The sequence below is a fragment of the Gouania willdenowi genome, chromosome 16 (assembly GCF_900634775.1).
Source record: "Gouania willdenowi chromosome 16, fGouWil2.1, whole genome shotgun sequence".
NCBI lineage: Eukaryota > Metazoa > Chordata > Actinopteri > Blenniiformes > Gobiesocidae > Gouania > Gouania willdenowi.
In genome coordinates, this window is record NC_041059.1 from 9,750,599 (window position 1) to 9,765,667 (window position 15,069).

General features: G+C 38.0%; 1 protein-coding gene across 5 annotated transcripts in view; it reads left to right on the forward strand.

Annotated features, from left to right (window-relative positions):
• sema6cb (semaphorin 6Cb) overlaps nucleotides 1-15,069 on the forward strand; it is a 177,159-nt gene that overhangs the window by 46,926 nt on the left and 115,164 nt on the right. Inside the window, exon 1 of one of the 5 annotated variants that reach the window (XM_028469969.1) lies at nucleotides 6,668-6,786. The exons of the other annotated variants lie outside the window; for them this stretch is intronic. The gene's annotated coding sequence lies outside the window, so the exon portion shown is untranslated. Of the gene's footprint in view, nucleotides 1-6,667; nucleotides 6,787-15,069 lie in introns of those variants that run through there. 5 annotated transcript variants of the gene reach the window in all.

The window sequence follows — 15,069 nt, forward strand, 5'->3', positions numbered from 1 at the left end:
TGTGAAACAAACAATGCTGCATTCTGGGAATAGTTGACCTTCGGGATAAATGTATGCTGTGTAAATGAGTATTCGTCCAAGACAAACAAATAGAGGAGGTTAAAGTAGATCTAGTAATGTAGTGTTGTTTATATGCAGTTAACCTGATCATAATTGATGTAATTTTTTTTTTCTTACTTTTGTCTCAAAGTGGTGCAAACCTGTGTTTGTGAAAGAGCTGAAGGACAAATGCTCATTACAAGGACTCCATTAACCAAGCACGCATGTTTTTAGGCTCTGGAAGGAGGCTAGGGAGTCACATGAAGCCACAACAAGCTGAAAGCAGCAATGTTATTGTTAGTATTTCACAATAACCTTGTGACAAATATTTTGCATGATACTTTGTGGATTACATTGATTTATGCTTTGCTCCTATATACAAACATCCCCTAAAAATAACTGCCTCCCTATTAAAATGGTGTTTGTTAAAACCTCTATGCTTAAAGTTAATTCTAGTGGCTGTTGGTGGTGGTGGAAAGTGATGGTGCTGTTCAGTTTTCCTGCCAGAGAAATGGATTTGCAGTGATGGATCACACCAGTGGCAGTGTACAAGCCTCAGCGTGTTGGTGAAATGCAGCTTTAAACTAATTTTGTGTTCACAGCGGAGTCATTGTGCTCTTTGCCTGAGCTCGAGGTTGCGCTCGTTTAACAACCCAGCTGAAGCTTGCATGACAATTAACCCTCAGCTGCTTCTCCAATAAGAGCAGACGGAGGTTAGAAACTCACTTGCTAAAACAAATGTTTTAATACATTACTGTTTTGTTTCATTAAAACAAGAACCACCTACACTTTATCATTGGGATGATGTGTGATTTAATTATATTTGTCAGGCCCTTATTTTCCCTTTGCCATTTGTTAACGGAGTTCACTGCCAACAACAGCATCTCCTGTTTGATTTACCTTATCCTAAGCGTGTTGACATCCTCTTGATGTCTTGTGTTTTGTAAGTGGTGCACAGGTCTCAAATCTGTCTCCAACTTTTGATCTTCCGGCACGATGCCTACTTTGTTATAGCTTTGTAGGAGCTGCTAAAAGTATTTATTTATTTTTAATGGCAGAATTGGGCTGTGTTCAAATCTGTGCACCCCCCACCCCCACATGCTCACAATATTAGTAGCACAATTATTACTTCCTGATTGAGATTGCAGGTCTATACACGTAGCATTATAATAGCAAAGCTTACCAATGATTGTCACCTGACACATCAAATGGGATGAAATCATGATCATTCTCTGACATATTTTGATGTTTTTGCTATCATATTCATGCATGAGGTGTGGAGCTGTAGTTTTGGAACAAAAATCTGAAAGAGTGATTTTATTTTTTAAGTTGTATCAAACCAAATTTGTCCTTAAAGTTACATTTTAAAGTTAATTTAACTTATAGCCTTTGTCATATTCTTGCAATGTTTTTTCCATCATCCATCCATCCCTTGCCAACCCACATTTCCTCTCTAGCAACCATATATTTGATTATCTTTGTCATTGGACACTAATGCCTTTTGCCAACAAACCAAATGAGGAAGTTCCTGAAGTGGTCAAGAACCTTTTGAAGGGATCACACAGTAATGAGTTTTCCATTTAAGATGGTCTATGTATTTAATCTACTTTTATCATTTATGATAAATGACCTTCAAACCTTTGGATTATCTTAATAATGGGGCGTAGAGAGTTTGATTGAAGGAACTGGACATTATAGCAGTTGAGACGTGTTCTCTGAAGTGAGAATCCTTCTCATTCCTTATCTGATTAATTGGTCTGGGTTAAGCCGGGAAAATAGTAGCATCAATGGTGCATTGTGCCAAGTAAAAGGTCGGTGCTGTAGGGTTGTTTTTCAGGATTTGGCTAATGGAACCCTGAAGTGGATGCCACTTAAGATAATAGGTGTGTAAAGGCAGATGAGTAAATATTTATAATATTGTGGTTTTATATATGTATAATATTATGTTACTCGGTCATTATATATGGTATTGTATGGTTAATTATTAGGGCTGCTTTAGTTTTTGCTTTTTTAATTCAAGAACCCTTTTACATGGCTTTGGCTTGCATAATTAAGGCATGAATAGTTACTTATTCAAAGTCACACCTCTTATCTTTCCTCTGTTACAGCTAGCTAAAACCAGCAACCCTCATCAGGTATAATTTCTCAAAAGTCATACATGAGTCAAACAAATAAATCTAAAGCAACCTGTATATGTCTAAATATTGAAGTCTAAGTTTTTTGTTTAAAATGATATTAAACTTTCATATGTTGGCTGAAGTTTTATAGAATAATTATATCCATCTCAAGTCACTGCTCATTCTTTTATTTTGAAAGGAGCATGGCACGGAGAAGATAAACAAGATATACTTTAATACACTGTGCGACTGACTCAAAGTGTCAATATTGGGTGTAAAATTTGCAAATTATCCCAACCAAATGCTTATGCCATTAGGCAACAGTTGCAGCCACCAGTTTCTATTTTAGTGTTCAACAGATAAACCTACTGGTCTGCTCAGTGTTCACCTGTCATTGGCAACGATATTAGAAAAAGTGGAAAAGCTATGCATTGATTAAGTTTTTAGATTTCTTACATCATCCCTTGTTGTTCTTAACGATCATATCCCTCTACATCAGTTATGTAGCCAGTATTGATGGTATATATGCACTTTTAGAGTAAATACACACATCTGAGGTTATACAGACTAAACAAATGTGTTCTATTTCTGTATTCTCACAAAGATCTGTAGCCATCTTACCTTTACCCCCCGCCCCCTCTCGCTCTCACGTTGGACCTGTTTGTCTCTGTGATGCATAAAGATGAATGCAGCCATTTTGCTGTCAGATGATGAATCACGGGCTGCAGGGGACTCTCCGCTATGTAAAAGAGGTGCTTACAGGCGTGGCAGTTTCATCAATCAGATCAAGGACTACTGTGATGCTGTTACACTGCAGAAGATAAGGAGCAGTCTCAGTTTGTATGCTGCAGACATATTTTTTTTTCATAGTTATGCATGCATACTGAAGAAATTCATTGGATAAAAATCTTGCTTTAGAGCTCATCCAAGGTGATTCCATTACAGGGTCAGCTTTGCTTTCACTGGAGAAAAGATACATTATCAGACCTTTGGGACACACAGATGGCATCATCAATGCTGAAAGTGACACTAACAATAAGCCATTCACAAATGATATAAAATAAGTTCCTCTACAGTCTGCCATTAACTTATGTATTGATTTATAGATTCACCAATTCTGATAAACATGGCTAGTGTCTTTGCTGTGGTGATGTGCTGCAGTAGAATTACCCATTCAGGAGTGTTAATGGAGCCGTTGGGAATAAAAAGGGCTGTAGCTTTTTTTTGTATATTATTTTTGTAAACCACTTTTTTAATTTCAAATCAGTTAAAATAGCTTTATAACATACTGTATATAGCCTTAATGAAACTGAGAAGCATCAACTTTTTATTGCAACTTTAACAGATTTGGTCATTAACTTGTTACCAGAGACCTGTGCTTTACTTGTCATTGCTATACCTTACAATAATACAAATCAAATCAGTCAGTTAAAGCCATAAAGCTGTTTTTAAGCTCTCTGTCTTTAGTTTGATCATATTTTCCTTCAGCTCATATTCTTCCACCATCTCAAGAAATGACACTTTTTGTAAGCTCTGCGAAACTTACCAGTCCATCTCCTCTCCTCTGCTTCCTCATCTCCGCTTTCAAGTTTCCACTCTGTCATTCTCTCCACGTGAGGCTGTGCCGTCCTGGTTGTCGTTACGGGAGGAGGTGTGGTAGAACCCCGGCTGTTTTGGCAGATAAGCCTCAGCCTGCTCACCTGCTTCCCTGCTGCTCATCAGCCAAGCAACACAAGCACTATCACCAGTGTTCATTTGGCAGCAGGAGACAGCCACCTCAACATATCACCACGACCCCGTCCTGGTGTTAATTATCATGCAAGTGAGGGACAAAGTGAATCAGATCTACCTCAAACAGTCCAAAGAATCAGAATTCAGGCAATCAGGCAAATTGGGTTCTAGTTTAACAAAAATCCACTGTTTTACCAGCTTTATTTTATCTCTTAAAGTCAGACTGATGGCCAAAACATACACATTATTGAATCAGTTTTACTAAATAAAACAAGTGTTTCCTAATCAAAAATTACTTTTTAATAGACTAGTCATTTCGGTTTGTTAGTGTGAAAAGGTAAAAACAATTTGGTACTTCTATTTTGCATTAATGGATAGAAAGAAAATTACTGTTAAATATAGTCTGTACTGCAGCACTGTCTGCTACACTGTTGAAATTCAGCAGATATCTCCCTCTGAGTGGTTAGTGGAAGTTAACTGATGTGTTTTTCTATATGTCATTGTTGCACAGTTTAAGCTATAGTTTCCATGTCTTGATTGCACATTCTACATTCTTCTCAGGCATTGACTTGCACACAGGCCTTCAGTGGGTGATAATACCTGATTGTATTGGTTTCCATAATAATGACGGCTACAAAAGGTTGTCATACAACCATCAGACTGTCAGTGAAGCTTCCCCCTTACCATATATAAAGTGTCCCAAACTGTGGTATATTGGGGATTTTACAGACCTGAGTTGTGACATGCATGACATGTTCCTTGTTTTCTATTTGGCTGCATTATCCACCCATTTAGAACAAAAACACCTCTGACTTTTTGCACTTTGTTTCCCTTCATGTGAGTTATCGGAAACCGATAACTCATGCACCTGTCTTTCCTACTGAGCTTCCATCTTCTTCTAGTTTGGGATGAATTAACAAAGCCGACTGTTATGTGCTTCAGAGCATCTGATGTTTTTGATGGGTTATCCTGCTCCTGTCCCACACAGGAACACCCTGCTCAGAATCTGGTGTTCTGGTTTATATAGTGACTAAATCACTGCCCTTTTTGGTGCAATGTTGAGTCCTGCATCCTGTCTGTTGTAAAAGTGATGGTGAAGTGATGTATCCCCAAACGTCGACAATTCCTATGCACAAATAAAACTGGTGTAATTTAAAATAAATCAAAACCTGCTTATGCTTCCACAGGGAAAAGTACCTGGCCAATGAGAGAAAAAATAAAATATCACTGTAGTCCTCTCCCTTAGATACTCGGCCAGGAGTGCAGCTGCCAATATGCAGTCCTAACACCCTCACCCCCTAGTCTGCGGAAGGAAGGCCAGTTAAGAAGCTGGTCAGCGACAGACCAAGGTTCAGGTCGGGGTCAGTTAGTCAATTTGGCTGTGAAATAACTCACCACAGGCTGCATCTGAGGCCCTTACAATTTCTATCAGCTTTTCATTTCACAATGTTTTTCCTGTGTGTTTTTTCTTTCTTTATTCGATTTGTTGCTTACTGGCAATATCTTGTTCCTTTTAGCTTTTGTTTTATCCGCTGACACAAGCAGAAGCATTCACGTTCTCCCTTTCCTCCAGAGACTTAATGTTTCCTGTTGGAAACCTGTTTACCAGGCTTCACAAAGAATTAGTTAACGAAGAGAGTGCAGGGCAGCAACGTGAATTGTCTAGGAATACCACCTCTCTACCATAGCAACTCATCTTGCTTTCATTTTTCTTTGTTTGCTTGTTTCTATATATAATTGGTGAGTTATCAAATCACTAATTGGTAAAAATAAGTCAATCTATTGTGATGAGACTTAGTTTGTAAAAAGATGTGTGTAATTGAGCATAAACAAATATCAACTCCAAACTTGTAAAATGTGTGTTAGGGCTGCTACTAACCTATAGAGATACTACCGGTCATTAGTATTGGTCTGTTGTGAACAAAGCCTCCAAGGGAACACAAAGGGCCATAATGATTCATGCAGTTTGAGATACAAGCGTGTTAAAAACAAATTCTTTAAGCGGCCACTCTATCCTTACAGTTTATCCGTGTGACTCATGACTTGTTGCTGTGAACTTTTACTCGGCAGGTTTATAATGTGGGCTAAATATGCATCCATCCTGCCAAAGTTGTTGAAGTTGGTGCGTTTCAGCTCTGTTGTGACTGCTCTCATTCATTAATGGAGAATGTGTCGGATGCATTGGTGTGTGTGTGTGTGTGTGTGTGTGTGTGTGTGTGTGTGTGTGTGTGTGTGTGTGTGTGTGTGTGTGTGTGTGTGTGTGTGTGTGTGTGTGTGTGTGTGTGTGTGTGTGTGTGTGTGTGTGTGTGTGTGTGTGTGTGTGTGTGTGTGTGCGCGCGATTTTGAAAAGCTATTTTTAGAGAAAGGCTTTCATAATATTGTTGTAGACATTTGTAATTATTCATTTAATTTCCCCTTTGCTTCAGAACAGAAAATCAGGTTCAAACTGTAATGAAGAGTACTGGTACATAAAACAATCCATACGATAGGGAATCTAGGAGAGCACATTTAAAGGTCTGTATTTTACACAGGAGTGAACATGTGATAGATTACGATACATTCACCTTAATAAATAAAGATTAGCTGTTGTTTTACAGCTTGATTCCTGTAAACCTGTGTCCAGCCCAGAGGTTTTAGTTTCTGACGTTCTTGTTGAAAGCTCCACCAAAGCAGGTTGTTTTGGAACATAACACCCATATGTTAAGGTAACACGCAAGCACAGAAGGGAATGCCACTCAACAGGACACGCTATGATGCAAACTCTCTTTTACAATGGTAAACATGTTGACAAGGAACAGACATAGGCACTTTAAACCCCGGCAAAAATACAACCTCATGGACAAACCCTTGGAGCTAAACCTCTCGACTTTGAGGGAGAGATGTTGATTTAAACACTCTGGTATGTCACACTTTTATTTATCCATTAGGAGTATTTTTTGCGATACAAGATTGTGATAACCTCCTTTTATGCGTAGTTTAAATTCATATGATGAAACTTAAAGTGCTATTTGAGCTTCTGTCAAAGTAATGCTATGGATATTTATTACCTCACCCAAGGAAGGTAATTATTTTTTACCAGGGTTTGTTTGTTTGTCAGTTAGCAGGATTAAGTAAAAAGTACTTTCATGGATTTTAACAAAACTTTTAACCAAAGATAGACCTTACACCATGGAAGATTCTATTAAGTTTAGGAAGGACTCTCGATCAATATACGGATTCTGGATCAATTTTGAAACAAATTTTTGAAAAAAAATTAGATATATATGTTTGTAATTGATTTATCTATTGACTCAGTTATGTTGGGTTGTTTCCCTAATTATGTCACCGAGTTTCATCCATATCGGATGTGGATTGGGCAATTTATCGCCATTTTTCCATACATCATACATTTGAACCTATTATTATTGTGGATGAAAATGTCTTCCAAGCCTTTAAAGTGTGAATGATCATAGTACCATAATGAGGATCACTGATCCAGATAACTGTGTATATCTGGCAAAGAGAAGATTTGGTGCTTGGCGGAGGTTTGCACTCTTCTCCAAGTACTTTTGACCTCCAATCTTTTCTAAATGTTCCTAATATGCTTTGCAATGTTTGTAGAAATGATTGCCTTCTGTCCTTATTTTGAAGCCATCCATTTCTAAATGCAGATTATGTTTTTCTAGATCACCTTTGATTGGTTCCAGTACACCATGGCTCTAATGTGGGGGATATTAATGTAAAGTAACATTGAAATATGAATAGGTTGTTTGTTTTCCCCTGTTACAATTTGTGTGCTACATATAGGTAAAATAATACTATTAGTATAATAATAATATTAGTTCTTAAAGCTTGTAGTCAAAGTAGTTTAATTAGAGAACCAACAGCTTTACGGGCTTGTTTTAGACTAACTAAGGTGCTAGAAAACTTGGTTTTACTAGTTTCTTTTAAAAGACACTTTCTTGGTGTTTGGTTCCCTAATCGGTAGAAGCAGCTTTGCAAACCTCCAAAAATAAAATAAAAAAAAATAAATCCTTGCTAGAAGTGTTGATGGTTATTGCCGATGAGAGGGATTCTTATGACATTGTTTTTATGACAGTCATTGTCTTTTATATGTACCATAATTACTGAAGAGATATGCTCACCAGGAGATAGGCAAACAGGGGCTTAATAGTCTAGCTATTTGGGTAGAAGAATGAGGATGTCGTTGACAAGACAACGGGAGCTCATTATCTCCTCATCTATGCCGATCCACGGCGTGCCTTTGATGGGTGTCGGAGGAGAGTTTAAAGCGGACAGATGGGGTTTCACCCTACATTTCACACAAAAGTCGAGCGAGTGGGAATAATACATTTGCAGAAATGACATATCGGTGCTGTAATCCTGGATTACCTGTCTGCCTTGCCTCGCTCTCCTTTTCCGCGTGTTGCAGATTTTCACATCAAAGATGATCACGGCTGCAGCGAGTCTGTTTTTGAGCCTTACTGTCAACTCGAGTTAAAAAAATCATGTTGTAGTCTTTCTGCTCAACCTTTGCTGACCACATTGTTTCAAGTTGAAGGAGTCTAGTGGAAAAAATCTCCTCTATACGTATGAACAAAACACTTAAATGATGGCCTTGAAGTAAAGATTGTGATGGTACTTTCTCTGATGTGTAGTAGGCAGTTATACATGCATATGATCAAAGCAGACCAAACATCAATTTGTAAATGAAATTGGTAATCCACGCATGGTTTTGGGTGACTGCTTGATTCTCTCATACCTGATCGAGAATACAAGGTTGGCTACACCCTGAACAGGATGCTAGGTCAGTTACACACTTTTACCTAATGGCCAACTTCAGAATGTATTGGTTATTGGATAAAATAGTTGAATCGTGGTACTTTTGTAGCTCTATCTGTGTTCTGCTCACTTTTGGCTGGAGACAGTTGAAGTTTTTGTGTTTTACTGCGTGTGGCTGCTGCACTGATTGCTGCCAAGAGAATCTGTGGGACATCCTCCAGCTTTGTTCAGTACCTATTCTCTTGTTTTATTTTCTGAGTGTAACAACTTCTATTCTGAGAGGCTGTGGGCTGTTTACATTTATGTCTCTCAGCAGTAAAAGATCCTTTGCTGGACCTGTTCTGCTGCTGGTGTTTACTGAGGGTACGTCTCATGTTTGGAAGCACTGAGTGGGAGAAAAGCGAGTCAGTGTTGTCCCTGCTCACAATTTGCATGATTTTGGTTTGAAGCACGGTGGAAGCCTGCAGAACTATAGGCACAGCTTGTTTGCACAAATAATCACTGAGAACAAGCAGAGACGAGACGACTTGGGTCGTGGCTCAGATTTACTTTCATATGTTGATGAGGATCGCTGTTGTATATTAGAAGAGCTGTGGTGCTCTGACAATGCTAGTGATTGTGAAAACACACTTTGTAAAAATTGTTTCACAGCTTCAGAATCTAATAAAGAACATAGAACATGAGATTAGGCTGCAGTGTGACAAAAATCTATCTGATGGAAATTCACCCGTTTTGTTTTCTGCTAGCTTATTTCTGGTTTTGTGCTTGAATTAGACAATTTTTTCACACATTTAAATTGTATCAGTAACAGGATTTCAGTCCAGTGAAGAGGTCCAACATGTCTTTGTCATCAACACTTTTCAAATATCAAAAGCTAAGGCACACTGTAAACATAATACTTTTTTTATTTGACCATATACAGTATATTACCCAATACTTTTAGTATTGTTGTTGTTGTTGTTAATATTAAACCTTGCACTAAGGGAGTGATGTTAAAGTTAATCAAAAAGAGATGTATATAAAAACAATAATTTAAAAGCGAAAGTTCATATCCTAATCAAACGTGAAATAATTGTAAATTTTCATAACAAAAACGGAAATTATAACAGACAGAAATGTAATTGTAACCAAAGCATACTTAGTTTTGTTAAATCACACACTGGTGAAGAAACACATCAATGTTGCAGGAGCAGCGTTGCAAAAATAGTTGTTGGGTTTTGGTGGTTTAGTAGAAGAGAGTTGGCTCTGTGCCCTGCTCAAAGGCTACTCCACATCTGGCACTAAAGAGGGCACTGGAGAGGGAATTAAAAATGAAGTCACTACAGTGCCCAAGGTGTTAAAAAATGTTAATTAGAGGCTCTCAGTCTCTTCAGGGTAATTAAGATCGAGAAGCCACCACACCATAACTGCATATAGAACAGAGAAAGTTCTTATTTTAGGTTGTAAAAATATATATTTATTAAAATTATTTTTAAAAGATAACAAACCACCAGCATAAAAGTTTCTTCTCCCTCATCATATACATCACATTGTCATTTTTCAGCTCACATTATATTTACCTTCAACTTTCCAATTTAGCTGTACGTTATTGAAAGGATGAGGAGAAACAAAACAAAACAAATGTCACTCAACAATAGAACACACACACAGTGTTTTTCCGGCACCGTCTGTGGGATTGACTAAGACAGATTTGCGATAGACACATCAGAACTGATGCGTCACACACGGTAGGAGGGAGAAAGCTGTGAAGATTGCTGGTGACGCGATGGAAAAGCAACATGTTGTACAAACAAAATATGCACTGCGCTGTGTTATTGAAATAAAGCTCAGGTCTTTGTTCTTATAGTCGACTGTACAAACACCCGAGTGTGCATCGCTGGGTTACTGCAGAAGGGAAAGAAGTGCTTTTTGGTGTAATGTGTTGTTTAATAAAGACACAGGCTGGCAGATTGGGAGTGTCAGTGCATGTGACATGCTGCCTCTTAGGTGATTTATGAGCACACAGCTAGGCTATTACATTATAAGCCCCAGTCCTATTCACAGGGAGCGATAAGAGCAGGCCACCTTTGTCGTAGCACTGCAGCTACAAGCATTTTGTTTTGGTGAACATCAGTGTTTTTTGATAAAGGAATTGTGTAACAAGTGTCTCATCCAGCTAGTCTCAGTGCCTTTGTCCTTCAGAATTTGGAGTTTTTTATGTTTTTTTTTAGATTGTTAGCTTTGTTGTACAATTTCTGACCCATTTTGTAAACATTATAAAGTGACTGGTTTTCGAAAAGTTGTGAGAAAAGATGGATAACTTGAGTCTTCAGTTTGTGGTGCAAGGGAAAGGGAATTTGAAAAATGATGAGGTGATTACCACAAGTCCAGAGTTGACTCCACGGAGCATTGCAGGCAAACGCCAGTTGTCAACAACCAGCAGAGGGTGAATCAGCAGGACGTCAGCCTGAGTGCTTTGGAAAAAGGACGAGTCAGGGTCGCTTTCAATTAGCGCAGCATGGGGTCACTGCAGCAAGCCAAGGGAGCTGAGAGAAGGTGGAGAGAAGGCCCTTATTTTAAAGAAGGAGAACAGGTGAGAAAAGGGAAAAACAAGAAGAAACTACTTTAATAGCATTTTGACAAACTACATTTTGTTGTCTTCAAACATGTAGTTTGTCACCCTTCGTTGTGCACGAACACGCCCACAACATGGCTCTGTGTGCGCATAGAAGTCAGATGCCGAACTACGCTGCAGGTGAATCAGTTTACCAATTAACGCACCGTACAGTAGTTTAACAAGTAGTGCATTAGATTATAGTTCCCCCTATAATGAAAGCAGTTACAGTAATAAATAACTGCAGATGTATTCGCAAACGTGAAAGCGTGTATTGACGAACAGCAGATTGGGGGTCATTTATAATTGTAATCATGTAATTGGTAATTAATTACAATTGTGACATAATTGAAATAATCTATTGCTGTTGTAATCATAATTGAATTGTAATTGAGTTTAGAAAATTGACTGTAATTGTAATTTGAGTGATAATTCTGTCATTTTACCATTTTAGAAAAAAAGCTCAGAAGGCCACACCAAAAATATGAATACCAATATTTTCATTAATTAGGAAGCTTAACAAAGTAACCAAGAGATGAAAAACAAATTAGATGATAGATAATATATTTTAGTATATTTTACAGCTGATTTAAAACATGGGTCAAACTGACCCATTACAATAAGAAATGTTAACAGAGGCTAACACAAGAGGAAGGCTATGATTTACGTGGTTATTTATTAAAGACACCTCAATCATGACGAACAGTTATATGTGCAGTTAGTATTAGAAGCAAATGCATTTTAATTAATTGTTGACCATCACCAAAGGCTTTTAAAAAACCAGAAGTCTTGCGGTTAATTTTTTTCTAAATAAAATGTGTTTCAGCATGACCACTTATAGAATAGATATATTTCAAATATCTGTTTCAAAGCTTTCAAGACCCTTGTGCATTTTGTGTTTTCTTCAGTTTTTGTCGTCTGTGCCCTTTTGTTTCAATGTGTTTTCCACAATGGTCTCAGCGTAAAGAGCTGCCAATGGATATGAACAATAAGACTTCAGCTGCTGCAGTGGAGTCAAGCAGAGTTAAACTTCGTCAGAAATGAGGAACTGGTTCATAACTGGCTCCAAGGAGGATGAAGGAGCAGAATAATTAATGTTTAATAGCCCACTTTATCCTGACAGCCCTTCAAGAGCTCCTCTATGACAAGAAAGCAAAAAAAGATCTATCTTTTAGTCAAAAATAATGATTAAGAACAGTCTATTTAGGATTCATAGCAGGAAATCAGACTGAAAACAGTGGCTGTGTTTGGGAATTTAATAGAAGGGTTGTTCTGATTTATGATGTTATAATGTCCGAGATGGGAAATGGATATATGCAATTTCCCCACCCCACAACAAGGAGTAATTAAAGCAAATGAAATAAAGTTTTCACACGTAACTGTAACTAGCTGTATAAGCAGTGGAGTTTTCCCGAGAGGTTTTGGAGAATCAGCAGAGAAAGATTGAATCCTCTATGGTGTACTGATGAAACAAATAACGCAGTTCCTAATTTGGTCGGCATCATCCCCTTCGAAGTGCAAGGCTATTTATGTTGAGTGTGGGTGGGTGTAATGAGTGTGGCTGCACCAATGTGCCAATTAGACTCGTACTCCGAAAGTCAAACATGCCGCCTGCCTCGCCACTTGTTAGGAATCAAGATATACTTTTGACATAAATAACTGTTGCAGGAAGGGTGATGGTGGGCGTTGATTTTCAGAGCAAACTAAAATTGTGTCCCTGGAATCATGTCATAAGGACCAGAGTGTTTTAGGATGAAACTTTTTGACCACTACACTCTTGAGCCCTATTCGCATGGGACTAGTTTTACCTAGGGGCCACATGTAATAAATAAATTACCCCCCAACATCTGCTTTTTATGTGGCGTATTCAATTTTACTGAAATTTATGGACGTCTGAAAACGGGAAACAGTGTGTGAGATTATTTCAAACAACTTTGCAGGCTTTTGACCACAGCTCGGTGCTGTGTTACTGCTAGTGCTAGTCAGGTGTATTAAATAGAAGGCTACAAACGGGGAAAAAAAGTGACTGACATGGCCGATTAGCACGGGATTAACATCAGACATTTTCCGCAATTATTACAAATCGCATGTGGTCCCTAGGTAAAACTAATCCGTGCGAATAGGGTTTTAGTCGCAAACATCACATTCATCATGTTGGAGATCACATAGTGACACTATATGGTAAGCAATTTAATCTTATTTACATGTTTCGGGCTGGGACACAGATTGTGGAGGAGATTCTATTTTCTGAGGGTTCCACTATGTGTCAGCCAACCATTTTTTAATGGTCAGCCATTCATTTTTTAACCTCGGTTAAGGAGGTTAAGTTTTGTCTGTGAACAGTCTTTCAAAAACTAATTGATGGATTTGTGTGAAATCCTCAAGAAATACCAGATATGGGATAAAATGCTACTGTAGTGAATTTGTTTTGGGGATTATCTGGATCAATATCCTGAATCTAACATTTAGTTGACAATGCAATATGGGGAGAGTGAGTGGCAGAAGAATGCTTGCTTTAAAAAAAAAAAAAAAAAGAAAATAAACAATTTTTTTTTTTAATACAATTGCTTCAGTACTTTTACTTAAGTAATGTTTTGACGAAGATCTTTGAACTGTATTAAAATAAATGTTGACAACTAGTATCTAGGCTTTTACTCAAGTAAATGAAGTTGAGTACTTTGTCCACATTTGGTAACATATAAACATAAATAAATAGCTAAAAACAAACTAAAATAAACACTTAACTTTCAGCTTTCGCTTAAGTAATTTGGGCTTTGGTCAGGGGAATTGATTGAGGACATAAAAGATATCAAGTAATCTGCCATTTGGGGATTTATTTCTGAAAAAAATATGATTGACAACTCAGCAGAAAAACATTTCAAGTAGCTAATTTATATCTAAAAGTGGGAAGAAGGTATTTGTAGAACACATAAATATTCCCTAAAACAAGCTTATGGCAGTTGACTTGTTTTTTATTTTTATTTAGTTGGAGTCATGCTTGCTCCATTTGTGAGGAACTCTTTTGTTATGTTTTTAACAATGATCTCACACCAAAAACTCTGATGTGGATTCTCTGAGAAACTCTGAAGGACAGCAAAGAGATGAAGGCAGCTCAGTTTTCTCAGATTCTGCAAATAGTTGTTAAACAGCACTCTCGGCCCATTTTTTTCAGATACCCAAGAGTCTGAATGAAGAACTAATGCAATGCAGCTGAGTTTTTACATGGTGATTTCAAGGTCCAGCTGAGGATTCAACAATTCATCAGACCTTTTTTAAATACGTGTTGGTTAGCAGTAAAAGCATACTAAGACTTTTTGAACTCTGATCTCAGAGGATTCATTCCTTAATTGAAAAGTCCTCCTTTTAAACAGACTTGAGGATAATTTTCAGCCAACCATAGTCCTTTACCCTCACTCTTGTCAGGGCCCCACTCCTATTACATCCTCCTCTTTTTCTAAAAGACTGCAATTAATCTAATTAGTAATCAATCAGCCATTGGGCCCCCGCCTCCTCAGGGCTAATGGAGGATATGACAGGCCTGGACCTTGCATTATTAATACCTCCATTCCTGAAGCCGAAGGCCCCCTTGATGCCCACAGCTAGGGGCCATTGATCACCACCACAACCCAGTGAGCACCACGGTGTCTACAGGGAAATATATGCAGAGAAGTGGGAACGTGGTGCAATAAATCTGTTAAGTGGGATTTCGGATAACATTTGGAAGGAATGGATTTTGTCGACCATTTCTCAGAGGAGATGCAAAATCCTGAAATAAAGAAATGTTTGCCTCAGCTCATGGTGTGTTTGATGTAGAGAGATTGTATGAGT